The sequence below is a fragment of the Chiloscyllium plagiosum genome, unplaced genomic scaffold (genome assembly GCF_037043375.1).
Source record: "Chiloscyllium plagiosum isolate Xiang-an unplaced genomic scaffold, Cpla_swu_hap1 HiC_scaffold_45, whole genome shotgun sequence".
Classification (NCBI taxonomy): domain Eukaryota; kingdom Metazoa; phylum Chordata; class Chondrichthyes; order Orectolobiformes; family Hemiscylliidae; genus Chiloscyllium; species Chiloscyllium plagiosum.
The window spans coordinates 21,323,637-21,337,979 of record NW_028270183.1 but is presented as its reverse complement, the minus strand read 5'-3'; positions in this window follow the sequence as shown (position 1 = coordinate 21,337,979).

Here is a 14,343-nt window from a genome sequence, read left to right as displayed (position 1 = left end):
GGTGAGAGTGTGTTCCTGGTGGTGGGGGAGGGAGGTGAGAGTGTGTTCCTGGTGGTGGGGGAGGGGGGTGAGAGTGTGTTCCTGGTGGTGGGGGAGGAGAGGTGAGAGTGTGTTCCTGGTGGTGGGGGAGGGAGGTGAGAGTGTGTTCCTGGTGGTGGGGGAGGGAGGTGAGAGTGTGTTCCTGGTGGTGGGGAAGGGAGGTGAGAGTGTGTTCCTGGTGGTGGGGGAGGGAGGTGAGAGTGTGTTCTGGGTGATGGGGGAGGGGGGTGAGAGTGTGTTCCGGGTGATGGGGGAGGGGGGGTGAGAGTGTGTTCCTGGTAGTGGGGGAGGGGTGGGAGATTGTGTTCCTGGTGGTGGGGCAGGGGGGTGAGAGTGTGTTCCTCGTGGAGGGAGATGGAGGTGAGAGTGTGTTCCTGTTGGTGAGGGAGGGGAGTGAGAGTGTGTTCCTGTTGGTGAGGGAGGAGAGTGAGAGTGTGTTCCTGGTGGTGGGGAAGGGGGGTGCACGTGTGTTCCTGGTGGTGGGGGAGGGGGGTGAGAGTGCGTTACTGTTGGGGGATGGAGGGGGTAGGGTGTGTGTTCCTCGTGGTGGGGGAGGGGGGTGAGAGTGTATTCCTGGTGGTGGGGGAGGTGGTTGAGAGTGTGTTCCTGGTGGGGGAGGGGGTTGCGAGTGTGTTCCTGGTGGTGGGGGAGGGAGGGGAAAGTGTGTTCCTGGTGGTGGGGAAGGGGGGGTGAGAGTGTGTTGCTGGTGATGGGGGAGGGGGTTGAGAGTGTGTTCCCGGTGATGGGGGAGGGGGTTGAGAGTGAGTTCCTGGTGGAGGAGGATGGAGGTGAGAGTGTGTTCCTGGTGGTGGGGGAGGGGTTGGGAGTGTGTTCCTCGTGGAGGGGGAGGGGTTGGGAGTGTGCTCCTCGTGGAGGGAGATGGAGGTGAGGGTGTTTTCCTGGTGGAGGGGGAGGGAAGTGTGAGTGTGCACACGGTGGTGGGGGATGGGGCCAAGAGTGTGTTCCTGGTGGTGGAGGAGGGGGGTGAGAGTGTGTTCCTGGTGGTGGGGGAGGGAGGTGTGAGTGTGTTCCTGGTGGTGGGGGAGGGGGGTGAGAGTGTGTTCCTGGTGGTGGGGCAGGGAGGTGTAAGTGTGTTCTGGGTGATGGGGGAGGGGGGTGAGAGTGTGTTCCTGGTGGTGGGGGAGGGGCGTGAGATTGTGTTCCTGGTGGTGGGGCAGGGAGGTGTGAGTGTGTTCTGGGTGATGGGGGAGGGGGGTGAGAGTGTGTTCCTCGTGGAGGGAGATGGAGGTGAGAGTGTGTTCCTGTTGGTGAGGGATGGGTGTGAGAGTGTGTTCCTTGTGGTGGGGGAGGGGGGTGAGAGTGTGTTCCTGGTGGTGGGGGTGGGAGGTGAGAGTGTGTTCCTGGTGGTGGGGGTGTGGGGTGAGAGTTTGTTCATGGTGGTCGGAGAGGGGGTGCGAGTGTGTTCCTGGTGATGGGGGAGGGGGGTGAGAGTGTGTTCCTGGTGGTGGGTGAGGGGGGTGAGAGTGTGTTCCTGGTGGTGGGTGAGGGGGGTGAGAGTGTGTTCCTGGTGGTGGGTGAGGGGGTGAGAGTGTGTTCCTGGTGGTGCGGAGGGAAGTGTGAGTGTGCACACGGTGGTGGGGAAGGGGGCTAAAAGTTTGTTCCTGGTGATGGGGGAGGGGGGTGAGAGTGTGTTCCTGGTGGTGGGGCAGGGAGGTGTGAGTGTGTTCCTGGTGGTGGGGTGGGAGGTGAGAGTGTGTTCCTGGTGGAGAGGGAGGGAGGTGAGAGTGTGTTCCTGGTGGTGGGAGAGGGGGGTGAGAGTGTGTCCCTGGTGGTGGGGGAGGGGTTGGGAGTGTGTTCCTGGTGGTGGAGGGAGATGGAGGTGAGGGTGTTTTCCTGGTGGAGGGGGAGGGAAGTGTGAGTGTGCACACGGTGGTGGGGGACGGGGCCAAGAGTTTGGTCCTGGTGGTGGGGGAGGGTGGGGAAAGTGTGTTCCTGGTGGTGGGGGAGGGAGGTGTAAGTGAGTTCTGGGTGATGGGGGAGGGGGGTGAGAGTGTGTTCCTGGTGATGGGGGAGGGGGGTGAGAGTGTGTTCTGGGTGATGGGGGAGGGGGGTGAGAGTGTGTTCCTGGTGATGGGGGAGGGGGGTGAGAGTGTGTTCCGGGTGATGGGGGGGGGGGGGGGGGTGAGAGTGTGTTCCTGGTGGTGGGGCAGGGGGGTGAGAGTGTGTTCCTCGTGGAGGGAGATGGAGGTGAGAGTGTGTTCCTGTTGGTGAGGGAGGGGTGTGAGAGTGTGTTCTGGGTGATGGGGGAGGGGGGTGAGAGTGTGTTCCTGGTGATGGGGGAGGGGGGTGAGAGTGTGTTCCTGGTGATGGGGGAGGGGGGTGAGAGTGTGTTCTGGGTGATGGGAGAGGGGGTTGAGAGTGAGTTCTTGGTGGTGGGGGAGGGGCGTGAGATTGTGTTCCTGGTGGTGGGGCAGGGAGGTGTGAGTGTGTTCCTGGTGGTGGGGCAGGGAGGTGTAAGTGTGTTCTGGGTGATGGGGGAGGGGGGTGAGAGTGTGTTCCTGGTGGTGGGGGAGAGGGGGGTGAGAGTGTGTTCCTGGTGGTGGGGGAGGGGGGTGAGAGTGTGTTCCTTGTGGTGGGGGAGAGGGGGGTGAGAGTGTGTTCCTGGTGGTGGGGGAGAGGGGGGTGAGAGGGTTTTCCTGGTGGTTGGGAAGGGGTGTGAGAGTGCGTTCCTGGTGGTGGGGCAGGGAGGTGTGAGTGTGTTCCTGGTGGTGGGGGAGGAAGGTGAGAGTGTGTTCCTGGTGGTGGGGGAGAGGGGTGAGGGTGTTTTCCTGGTGGTGGGGGAGGGGGGTGAGAGTGTGTTGCTGGTGGTGGGGAAGGGGTGTGAGAGTGTGTTCCTTGTGGTGGGGGAGAGGGGGGTGAGAGTGTGTTCCTGGTGGTGGGGGTGGGAGGTGAGAGTGTGTTCCTGGTGGTGGGGGATGGAGGTGAGAGTGTCTTCCTGGTGGTGGGTGAGGGAGGTGAGAGTGTGTTCCTGGTGGTTGGGGAGGGGGGTGAGAGTGTGTTCCTGGTGGTGGGGGAGGGGGGTGTGAGTGTGTTCCCGGTGGTGGGGAAGGGGGTTGCGCCTGTGTTCCTCGTGGAGAGGGAGGGAGGTGAGAGTGTGTCCCTGGTGGTGGGGGAGGGGGGTGAGAGTGTGTTCCTGGTGGTGGGGAAGGGGTGTGAGAGTGTGTTCCTTGTGGTGGGGGAGAGGGGGGTGAGAGTGTGTTCCTGGTGGTGGGGGAGGGGGGTGAGAGTGTGTTCCTGGTGGTGGGGAAGGGGTGTGAGAGTGTGTTCCTTGTGGTGGGGGAGAGGGGGGTGAGAGTGTGTTCCTGGTGGTGGGGGTGGGAGGTGAGAGTGTGTTCCTGGTGGTGGGGGATGGAGGTGAGAGTGTCTTCCTGGTGGTGGGTGAGGGAGGTGAGAGTGTGTTCCTGGTGGTTGGGGAGGGGGGTGAGAGTGTGTTCCTGGTGGTGGGGGAGGGGGGTGAGAGTGTGTTCCCGGTGGTGGGGAAGGGGGTTGCGCCTGTGTTCCTCGTGGAGAGGGAGGGAGGTGAGAGTGTGTCCCTGGTGGTGGGGGAGGGGTTGGGAGTGTGTTCCTGGTGGTTGGGGAGGGGGGTGAGAGTGTGTTCCTCGTGGAGAGGGAGGGAGGTGAGAGTGTGTCCCTGGTGGTGGGGGAGGGGTTGGGAGTGTGTTCCTCGTGGAGGGAGTTGGAGGTGAGGGTGTTTTCCTGGTGGAGGGGGAGGGAAGTGTGAGTGTGCACACGGTGGTGGGGGAACAGGACCAAGAGTTTGGTCCTGGTGGTGGGGGAGGGTGGTGAGAGTGTGTTCCTGGTGGTGGGGGAGGGTGGTGAGAGTATGTTCCTGGTGGTAGGGGAGGGAGGTGTGAGTGTGTTCCTGGTGACGGGGGAGAGGGTGTGAGAGTGTGTTCCTGTTGGTGGGCAGGAGGGGGTTGAGAGTGTGTTCCTGGTGGTGGAGGAGGGTGTGAGAGTGTGTTCCGGTGATGGGGGAGGGGGGTGAGAGTGTGTTCCTGGTGGTGGAGGAGGGAGGGGAGAGTGTGTTCCCGGTGATGGGGGAGGGAGGTGAGCGTGTGTTCCCGGTGATGGGGGAGGGAGGTGAGCCTGTGTTCCTGGTGGTGGGTGAGGGGGGTAAAAGTGTGTTCCTGGTGATGGGGGAGGGGGGGTGAGAGTGTGTTCCCGGTGATGGGGGAGCTGGGGTGAGAGTGTGTTCTCAGTGATGGGGGAGGGGGGTGAGAGTGTGTTCCGGTGATGGGGGAGGGGTTGGGAGTGTGTTCCCGATGATGGGGGAGGGGGGGTAAGAGTGTGTTCTCGGTGATGGGGGAGGGAGGTGAGAGTGTGTTCCTGGTGATGGGGGAGTGGTTGTGAGTGTGTTCCCGGTGATGGGGGAGGGGTTGGGAGTGTGTTCCCGGTGGTGGGGGAGAGGGGTGAGAGTGTGTTCCTGCTGGTGGGGGAGGGGGGTGAGAGTGTGTTCCTGGTGATGGGGGAGGGGGGGTGAGAGTGTGTTCTCGGTGATGGGGGATGGGTGTGAGAGTGTGTTCCTGGTGGTGGGGAAGGAGTGTGAGAGTGTGTTCCTTGTGGTGGGGGTGAGGGGGGTGAGAGTGTGTTCCTGGTGGTGGGGGTGGGAGGTGAGAGTGTGTTCCTGGTGGTGGGAGAGTGGGGTGAGAGTGTGTCCCTGGTGGTGGGGGAGGGGTTGGGAGTGTGTTCCTGGTGGTGGAGGGAGATGGAGGTGAGGGTGTTTTCCTGGTGGAGGGGGAGGGAAGTGTGAGTGTGCACACGGTGGTGGGGGAACGGGACCAAGAGTTTGGTCCTGGTGGTGGGGGAGGGTGGTGAGAGTGTGTTCCTGGTGGTGGGGGAGGGTGGTGAGAGTGTGTTCCTGGTGGTGGGGGAGGGAGGTGTGAGTGTGTTCCTGGTGACGGGGGAGGGTGTGAGAGTGTGTTCCTGGTGATGGGGGAGAGGGTGTGAGAGTGTGTTCCCGGTGATGGGGGAGGGGGGTGAGAGTGTGTTCCTGGAGGTGGAGGAGGGTGTGAGAGTGTGTTCCCGGTGATGGGGGAGGGGGGTGAGAGTGTGATCCTGGTGGTGGGGGAGGGGGGTGAGAGTGTGTTCCTGGTGATGGGGGAGAGGGTGTGAGAGTGTGTTCCCGGTGATGGGGGAGGGGGGTGAGAGTGTGTTCCTGGAGGTGGAGGAGGGTGTGAGAGTGTGTTCCCGGTGATGGGGGAGGGGGGTGAGAGTGTGCTCCTGGTGGTGGGGGAGGGGGGTGAGAGTGTGTTCCCGGTGATGGGGGAGGGGGGTGAGAGTGTGTTCCCGGTGATGGGGGAGGGAGGTTAGCGTGTGTTCCTGGTGGTGGGGGAGGGGGGTGAGAGTGTGTCCCTGGTGATGGGGGAGGGGTTGGGAGTGAGTTCCTGGTGATGGGAGAGGGGGGTGAAAGTGTGTTCCCGGTGATGGGGGCGGTGTAAGAAGTGTGTTCCTGGTGATGGGGGAGGGGGGGTGAGAGTGTGTTCCCGGTGATGGGGGAGGGGGGTGAGAGTGTGTTCCTGGTGGTGGGGAAGGGGTGTGAGAGTGTGTTCCTTGTGGTGGGGGAGAGGGGGGTGAGAGTGTGTTCCTGGTGGTGGGGGAGGGGGGTGAGAGTGTGTTCCTTGTGGTGGGGGAGAGGGGGGTGAGAGTGTGTTCCTGGTGGTGGGGGAGGGGTGTGAGAGTGTGTTCCTTGTGGTGGGGGAGGGGGGTGAGAGTGTGTTCCTGGTGGTGGGGGAGGGGGGTGAGAGTGTGTTCCTGGTGGTGGGGAAGGGGTGTGAGAGTGTGTTCCTTGTGGTGGGGGAGAGGGGGGTGAGAGTGTGTTCCTGGTGGTGGGGGAGAGGGGGGTGAGAGGGTTTTCCTGGTGGTTGGGAAGGGTTGTGAGAGTGCGTTCCTGGTGGTGGGGCAGGGAGGTGTGAGTGTGTTCCTGGTGGTGGGGGAGGAAGGTGAGAGTGTGTTCCTGGTGGTGGGGGAGAGGGGTGAGGGTGTTTTCCTGGTGGTGGGGGAGGGGGGTGAGAGTGTGTTCCTGGTGGTGGGGGAGGGGGGTGAGAGTGTGTTCCTGGTCGTGGGGAAGGGGTGTGAGAGTGTGTTCCTTGTGGTGGGGGAGAGGGGGGTGAGAGTGTGTTCCTGGTGGTGGGGTTGGGAGGTGTGAGTGTGTTCCTGGTGGTGGGGGATGGAGGTGAGAGTGTGTTCCTGGTGGTATGGGAGGGGGGTGAGAGTGTGTTCCTGGTGGTGGGGGAGGGGGGTGAGAGTGTGTTCCCAGTGGTGGGGAAGGGGGTTGCGCCTGTGTTCCTCGTGGAGAGGGAGGGAGGTGAGAGTGTGTCCCTGGTGGTGGGGGAGGGGTTGGGAGTGTGTTCCTCGTGGAGGGAGTTGGAGGTCAGGGTGTTTTCCTGGTGGAGGGGGAGGGAAGTGTGAGTGTGCACACGGTGGTGGGGGAACGGGACCAAGAGTTTGGTCCTGGTGGTGGGGGAGGGTGGTGAGAGTGTGTTCCTGGTGGTGGGGGAGGGTGGTGAGAGTATGTTCCTGGTGGTGGGGGAGGGAGGTGTGAGTGTGTTCCTGGTGACGGGGGAGAGGGTGTGAGAGTGTGTTCCTGTTGGTGGGCAGGAGGGGGTTGAGAGTGTGTTCCTGGGGGTGGAGGAGGGTGTGAGAGTGTGTTCCGGTGATGGGGGAGGGGGGTGAGAGTGTGTTCCTGGTGGTGGAGGAGGGAGGGGAGAGTGTGCTCCTGGTGGTGGGGGAGGGGTGTGAGAGTGTGTTCCCGGTGATGGGGGAGGGAGCTGAGCGTGTGTTCCCGGTGATGGGGGAGGGAGGTGAGCATGTGTTCCTGGTGGTGGGGGAGGGGGGTAAAAGTGTGTTCCCGGTGATGGGGGAGGTGTAAGGAGTGTGTTCCTGGTGATGGGGGAGGGGGGCGTGAGAGTGTGTTCCCGGTGATGGGGGAGCTGGGGTGAGAGTGTGTTCTCAGTGATGGGGGAGGGGGGTGAGAGTGTGTTCCGGTGATGGGGGAGGGGTTGGGAGTGTGTTCCCGGTGATGGGGGAGGGTGGGTGAGAGTGTGTTCTCGGTGATGGGGGAGGGGGATGAGAGTGTGTTCCCGGTGGTGGGGGAGAGGGGTGAGAGTGTGTTCCTGCTGGTGGGGGAGGGGGGTGAGAGTGTGTTCCTGGTGATGGGGGAGGGGGGGTGAGAGTGTGTTCTCGGTGATGGGGGATGGGTGTGAGAGTGTGTTCCTGGTGGTGGGGAAGGGGTGTGAGAGTGTGTTCCTTGTGGTGGGGGTGAGGGGGGTGAGAGTGTGTTCCTGGTGGTGGGGGTGGGAGGTGAGAGTGTGTTCCTGGTGGTGGGAGAGTGGGGTGAGAGTGTGTCCCTGGTGGTGGGGGAGGGGTTGGGAGTGTGTTCCTGGTGGTGGAGGGAGATGGAGGTGAGGGTGTTTTCCTGGTGGAGGGGGAGGGAAGTGTGAGTGTGCACACGGTGGTGGGGGAACGGGACCAAGAGTTTGGTCCTGGTGGTGGGGGAGGGTGGGGAAAGTGTGTTCCTGGTGGTGGGGGAGGGTGGTGAGAGTGTGTTCCTGGTGGTGGGGGAGGGAGGTGTGAGTGTGTTCCTGGTGACGGGGGAGGGTGTGAAAGTGTGTTCCTGGTGATGGGGGAGAGGGTGTGAGAGTGTGTTCCCGGTGATGGGGGAGGGGGGTGAGAATGTGTTCCTGGAGGTGGAGGAGGGTGTGAGAGTGTGTTCCCGGTGATGGGGGAGGGGGGTGAGAGTGTGCTCCTGGTGGTGGGGGAGGGGGGTGAGAGTGTGTTCCCGGTGATGGGGGAGGGGGGTGAGAGTGTGTTCCTGGTGATGGGGGAGAGGGTGTGAGAGTGTGTTCCCGGTGATGGGGGAGGGGGGTGAGAGTGTGCTCCTGGTGGTGGGGGAGGGGGGTGAGAGTGTGTTCCCGGTGATGGGGGAGGGGGGTGAGAGTGTGTTCCCGGTGATGGGGGAGGGAGGTGAGCGTGTGTTCCTGGTGGTGGGGGAGGGGGGTGAGAGTGTGTCCCTGGTGATGGGGGAGGGGTTGGGAGTGAGTTCCTGGTGATGGGGGAGGGGGGTGAAAGTGTGTTCCCGGTGATGGGGGCAGTGTAAGGAGTGTGTTCCTGGTGATGGGGGAGGGGGGGTGAGAGTGTGTTCCTGGTGATGGGGGAGGGGGGGTGAGAGTGTGTTCCTGGTGATGGGGGAGGGGGGGTGAGAGTGTGTTCCCGGTGATGGGGGAGGTGGTGTGAGAGTGTGTTCCCGGTGATGGGGGAGGGGCTGGGAGTGTGTTCCCGATGATGGGGGAGGGGGGGTGAGAGTGTGTTCTCGGTGATGGGGCAGGGAGGTGAGAGTGTGTTCCTGGTGATGGGGGAGTGGTTGGGAGTGTGTTCCCGGTGATGGGGGAGGGGGTGAGAGTGTGTTCCCGGTGATGGGGGAGGGGTTGGGAGTGTGTTCCTGGTGATGGGGGAGGGGAGTGAGAGTGTGTTCCCGGTGATGGGGGAGGGGAGGTGAGAGTGTGTTCCCGGTGATGGGGGAGGGGGGGTGAGAGTGTGTTCCTGGTGATGGGGGAGGGGGTGTGAGAGTGTGTTCCTGGAGGTGGGCAGGAGGGGGTTGAGAGTGTGTTCCTGGTGGTGGAGGAGGGAGGGGAGAGTGTGCTCCTGGTGGTGGGGGAGGGGGGTGAGAGTGTGTTCCCGGTGATGGGGGAGGGGAGGTGAGAGTGTGTTCCCGGTGATGGGGGAGGGGGGTGATAGTGTGTTCCCGGTGATGGGGGAGGGGAGGTGAGAGTGTGTTCCCGGTGATGGGGGAGGGGGGTGAGAGTGTGTTCCCGGTGATGGGGGAGGGGAGGTGAGAGTGTGTTCCCGGTGATGGGGGAGGGGGGGTGAGAGTGTGTTCCCGGTGATGGGGGAGGGGGGGTGAGAGTGTGTTCCTGGTGGTGGAGGAGGGAGGGGAGAGTGTGCTCCTGGTGGTGGGGGAGGGGGGTGAGAGTGTGTTCCCGGTGATGGGGGAGGGGGGTGAGAGTGTGTTCCCGGTGATGGGGGAGGGAGGTGAGCGTGTGTTCCTGGTGGTGGGGGAGGGGGGTGAGAGTGTGTCCCTGGTGATTGGGGAGGGGTTGGGAGTGAGTTCCTGGTGATGGGGGAGGGGGGTGAAAGTGTGTTCCCGGTGATGGGGGCGGTGTAAGAAGTGTGTTCCTGGTGATGGGGGAGGGGGGGTGAGAGTGTGTTCCCGGTGATGGGGGAGGGGGGGTGAGAGTGTGTTCTCGGTGATGGGGGAGGGGGTATGAGAGTGTGTTCCCGGTGATGGGGGAGGGGGGGGTGAGAGTGTGTTCTCGGTGATGGGGGAGGGGGTGTGAGAGTGTGTTCCTGGTGATGGGGGAGGGGGTGTGAGAGTGTGTTCCCGGTGATGGGGGAGTGGGGGGTGAGAGTGTGTTCCCGGTGATGGGGGAGGGGGGGGTGAGAGTGTGTTCTCGGTGATGGGGGAGGGGGGTGAGAGTGTGTTCCTGGTGATGGGGGAGTGTTTGGGAGTGTGTTCTCGGTGATGGGGGAGGGGGGTGAGAGTGTGTTCCCGGTGATGGGGGAGGGGTTGGGAGTGTGTTCCTGGTGATGGGGGAGGGGGGGGTGAGAGTGTGTTCCCGGTGATGGGGGAGGGGGGTGAGAGTGTGTTCCCGGTGATGGGGGAGGGGAGGTGAGAGTGTGTTCCCGGTGATGGGGGAGGGGGGGTGAGAGTGTGTTCCCGGTGATGGGGGAGGGGGGGTGAGAGTGTGTTCCTGGTGGTGGAGGAGGGAGGGGAGAGTGTGCTCCTGGTGGTGGGGGAGGGGGGTGAGAGTGTGTTCCCGGCGATGGGGGAGGGGGGTGAGAGTGTGTTCCCGGTGATGGGGGAGGGAGGTGAGCGTGTGTTCCTGGTGGTGGGGGAGGGGGGTGAGAGTGTGTCCCTGGTGATTGGGGAGGGGTTGTGAGTGAGTTCCTGGTGATGGGGGAGGGGGGTGAAAGTGTGTTCCCGGTGATGGGGGCGGTGTAAGAAGTGTGTTCCTGGTGATGGGGGAGGGGGGGTGAGAGTGTGTTCCCGGTGATGGGGGAGGCGGGGGTGAGAGTGTGTTCTCGGTGATGGGGGAGGGGGTGTGAGAGTGTGTTCCGGTGATGGGGGAGGGGGGGTGAGAGTGTGTTCCCGGTGATGGGGGAGGGGGGGTTGAGAGTGTGTTCTCGGTGATGGGGGAGGGGGTGTGAGAGTGTGTTCCTGGTGATGGGGGAGGGGGTGTGAGAGTGTGTTCCCGGTGATGGGGGAGTGGGGGGTGAGAGTGTGTTCCCGGTGATGGGGGAGGGGGGGGTGAGAGTGTGTTCTCGGTGATGGGGGAGGGGGGTGAGAGTGTGTTCCTGGTGATGGGGGAGTGGTTGGGAGTGTGTTCTCGGTGATGGGGGAGGGGGGTGAGAGTGTGTTCCCGGTGATGGGGGAGAGGTTGGGAGTGTGTTCCTGGTGATGGGGGAGGGGGGGGTGAGAGTGTGTTCTCGGTGATGGGGGAGGGGGGTGAGAGTGTGTTCCTGGTGATGGGGGAGTGGTTGGGAGTGTGTTCTCGGTGATGGGGGAGGGGGGTGAGAGTGTGTTCCCGGTGATGGGGGAGGGGTTGGGAGTGTGTTCCTGGTGATGGGGGAGGGGGGTGAGAGTGTGTTCCCGGTGATGGGGGAGGGGAGGTGAGAGTGTGTTCCCGGTGATGCGGGAGCTGGGGTGAGAGTGTGTTCCCGGTGATGGGGAAGGGGGGTGAGAGTGTGTTCCCGGTGATGGGGAAGAGGGGTGAGAGTGTGTTCCCGGTGATGGGGGAGGGGTTGGGAGTGTGTTCCTGGTGATGGGGGAAGGGGGGTGAGAGTGTGTTCCCGGTGGTGGGGGTGAGGGGTGAGAGTGTGTTCCTGGTAGTGGGGGTGGGAGGCATGTTTGGGCCTGGTACCTGGTGTGGGACACAGCAGCATCTATGGGCTGGCATTGCTGATATTGACCCAGCGTGGATTTATGGCTCCGGTGGCATCTGGGTACAAGTCCCCTCTGGGTAGTGATGGGAGTTGAGCTGGGCCCCTGCCTTGTGGCGGTGTTGATGTCTGCGTCCGGCTGAAAGAGCTCAGATCCAGGCCTATGGCTAATCCTTCTTTATTCTCTGCTATATACCTTAGATTTTGTCCGTTTGTATCTGAGATGATCCCGTGAATGGTGACTTTGTAAACTGTTCACTGTTGTCCCGTGTCCCTGTACGTGAATACACATGAAAATAAACTCTAATTCTAATTCACTAAAAGACATTCACACCTCTGATAAGAGACAAAATGTGAACGTGTTAAGTGCACAGCGAACAAAAACACCCCACAGCAGTTCCAGTAACTGCTAACACTATTAGAATGAGGCAGTGCTAGTTCATGGGGCTGTGTACGTTGACGTTGTGAATGATGGAGTGGACAAAGACCTGCTTGATTCCTTCTGGTTTTATGTGCAAACAGAATCCAAGAAAAGGGATTGTTTACTCTGGAGTGTTGGTCTTAGGTTCCTATGCCTGGCAAAACACATGGCAGCTGTCAGCAGGCTGGACACTGGTATCGCTCTGTCTATGAGGGGGTGGTTGTGGGAAGGAAATATCACTGCTTTACGCAGCCTGAAGCAAAGCAGGATTACTGCTGTGTGTATCATTCCATCGACCACCCTGAACCAACAAACACTCCATCATTTCCATCCAGCCATATTCATCACTGACTGAAAGAGCAACGTAGGTGCAGGAAGGGGCCTTTTGATCTCAAATAGATTGGGACCTACATGTACCACAATTTCCTTTGCCTGTTTAGTTTGTATAACCTCCCTCCGGCCTTTTGCAAACAAGAGTCCATTGATCTTCAGATTTCCAATTGACCTTTAAGCTCAACTGCTTCTTGGGGAAACGGAGAGGTTGTGATTTTCTGTGAAGTATATCCTGATATGACTTCTGAACAGCCTAGCTGCAATTTTAAGCCACCCATCACTTCCACCACCATCACCACACCCCTCAGCTCTGGACCAGTTAACTAGGAGAGAGTTTCTCTCCATCTGCTCTATCGAGTTCCTAAAACAGTTCCTCCTTCCAATGATTAAAGACTCGGCCTGTCACATTTTCAAAACCAGATGATAGCTCTCACGAGCTGGGATTGTGCTCCCAAAGCCGTGAGGGAGATTACGAGCTGTTGAGCCTGTGGTCAGAGTGAGAGAGTTGGCAGCTTTGACAGTGCCACTTCCCATAGACTGTGGGGAGGCACCTTCCTGGTTGGCTTGCAGACGAACTTGGAATTTGCATGGCATCGTGGCTCAGTGGTTAACAATGCTGCCTCACAATGCCAGGGACCCGGGTCCAGCCTCTGCCGACTGTCTGTGTGGAGTTTGCGCATTCTCCCCGTGTCTGCGTGGGTGTCCTCCGGGTGCTCCGGTTTCCTCCCCCAACCCAAAGCTGTGCAGGTTAGGTGTCTTGGCCATGGGATATAGGATTACAGGGATATAAGATTTGCAAAAATGCAATGAGCTGGTATAGGTCTGATGAGCTGGATGACCTCCTTCTAGACAGTTACAACTCTTTCACCAACTTAGGACAGCTCCAAGGACAGATTGGGGGATTTTGATTCAGGGGAATGAGCTACCGATTTCTCACCCAGCTTAACAAAGGAAAAACACTGAATGCTGGAAAACTGAAACAATCACAGAGAATACTGGAGAAATGTCACAGGTCTGGAAGCATCTGCAGGAGATAAACAGAGTTAATGTTTTGAGCCCAGAATAATTTCTTCAGAATGGCTTGGTTCTAGGGTGGGGAGTGGGGTGGGGCAGGTGTGTGTGTGTGTGCGCGTGTGTGCGTGTCTGTGTGCATGTGTGTTTGTGTGTGTGTACGTGTGTGTCTGTGTGTGTGCATGTGTGTGCATGTGTGTGTGCGTGCATGTGTATGTGTCTGTGTTTGTGTGTGTTTGTGCGTGCGTCTGTGTGCACATGTGTCTTTGTAAGTGCATGTGTGCGTGTGTCTGTGTGCATGTGTGTGTGTCCGAGTCCACGTTTATGTTTTTCTAGAGATAAGAGAGCTCAGGAGTGTATAAATCACACAATAATGATCATGTAAAGTAAAGAAAGATGGCAACATAAAGGAGGAAAAGATGGATGCATCAAAATAGCAACTATGAAATCTTGCTAACATCGACGGTGTGAAATAATGGAGGCAATTTTCACGGTCACAGATTGTTCACTCGAAACTGAACCCTGAGGCTGTGAGGTGGTGAACTGAAAGATGAGTCTCGAACCCTTGTGGTTCGGCTGATCTTTAATGGAACCCTGCAGCCGGTCAAGGACAGAGAAGTCAATGTGGGAGTGGACCAGACAACTAAAATGACAGGTGACAAGAACTCAGGGTTAGGCTGGTGGATTGTAGAGTGTTACCCCACCAAGCAAGCAGTTCATCTGACTGTTGTCCCCCCCAGACTCCCGACTCTGTGGAGGAACACTCGCTTTATGGTGCTGGCTTTAATTTTTAACGTCCTGACTAAGTGAAAGAACGGCAATATATTTCCAAGTCAGCATGGTGAGTGGTTTGGAGGGGAACTTGCAAGTGAATGAGTTCCTATGTAGCTGCTGCCTTGTCTTTCCAGATGGTAGAGGTTATAGGTTTGGAAGGTGCTGTCCAGGGAGCGTTGGTGATTTACTTTCTGCGTAAACAGGTGGTTGCATGTTTCGAAAAAGAGAACCCTTTAAGACCAAACAGTTAATAAAAAGAGTTTTTAAATGTTAACAATACAAGCTTAGCCATTAATGTATTTATCAGTGAAGCAGATAATAAATAGAAAAAAACAAATAATATTTTTAATTAAATTTCTTATTAAAAACATTACGGTTTAATATAAGAGTTGATTGTACAGTTTCATTGTCTTCCTCATTAGAAAGTGAGATTCTAATCTTGCCTCAAAACAGCATGACACCATCCTTCCAGCACCGATAGGGAAACTATGTATGCGAGACAGCACCAGATAAAATTCTAAATTAAATTGGGTGGAATTAGAATTCAAGACCCTTCAGTGGCAGTCAGTCTCAGTGAATTTAGGGGCTTGGGGAAATGACAGCCCCTGCTCTGACAGAAAGGGAGCAGGGTGGATAAAATCACTGCCATAGCACTCCAGTTTTTTTTAATTCACTCATGAAACGTGTGTCTTGCTGACTGGCCAGCATTTATTTCCTATCCTTAATTGCCCCTTGAGAAGGTGGTGGTAAGTTGCCTTCTTGAACCACCGCAACCCATGTGCTGCCAGTAGACCCATAATGCCCTTCCA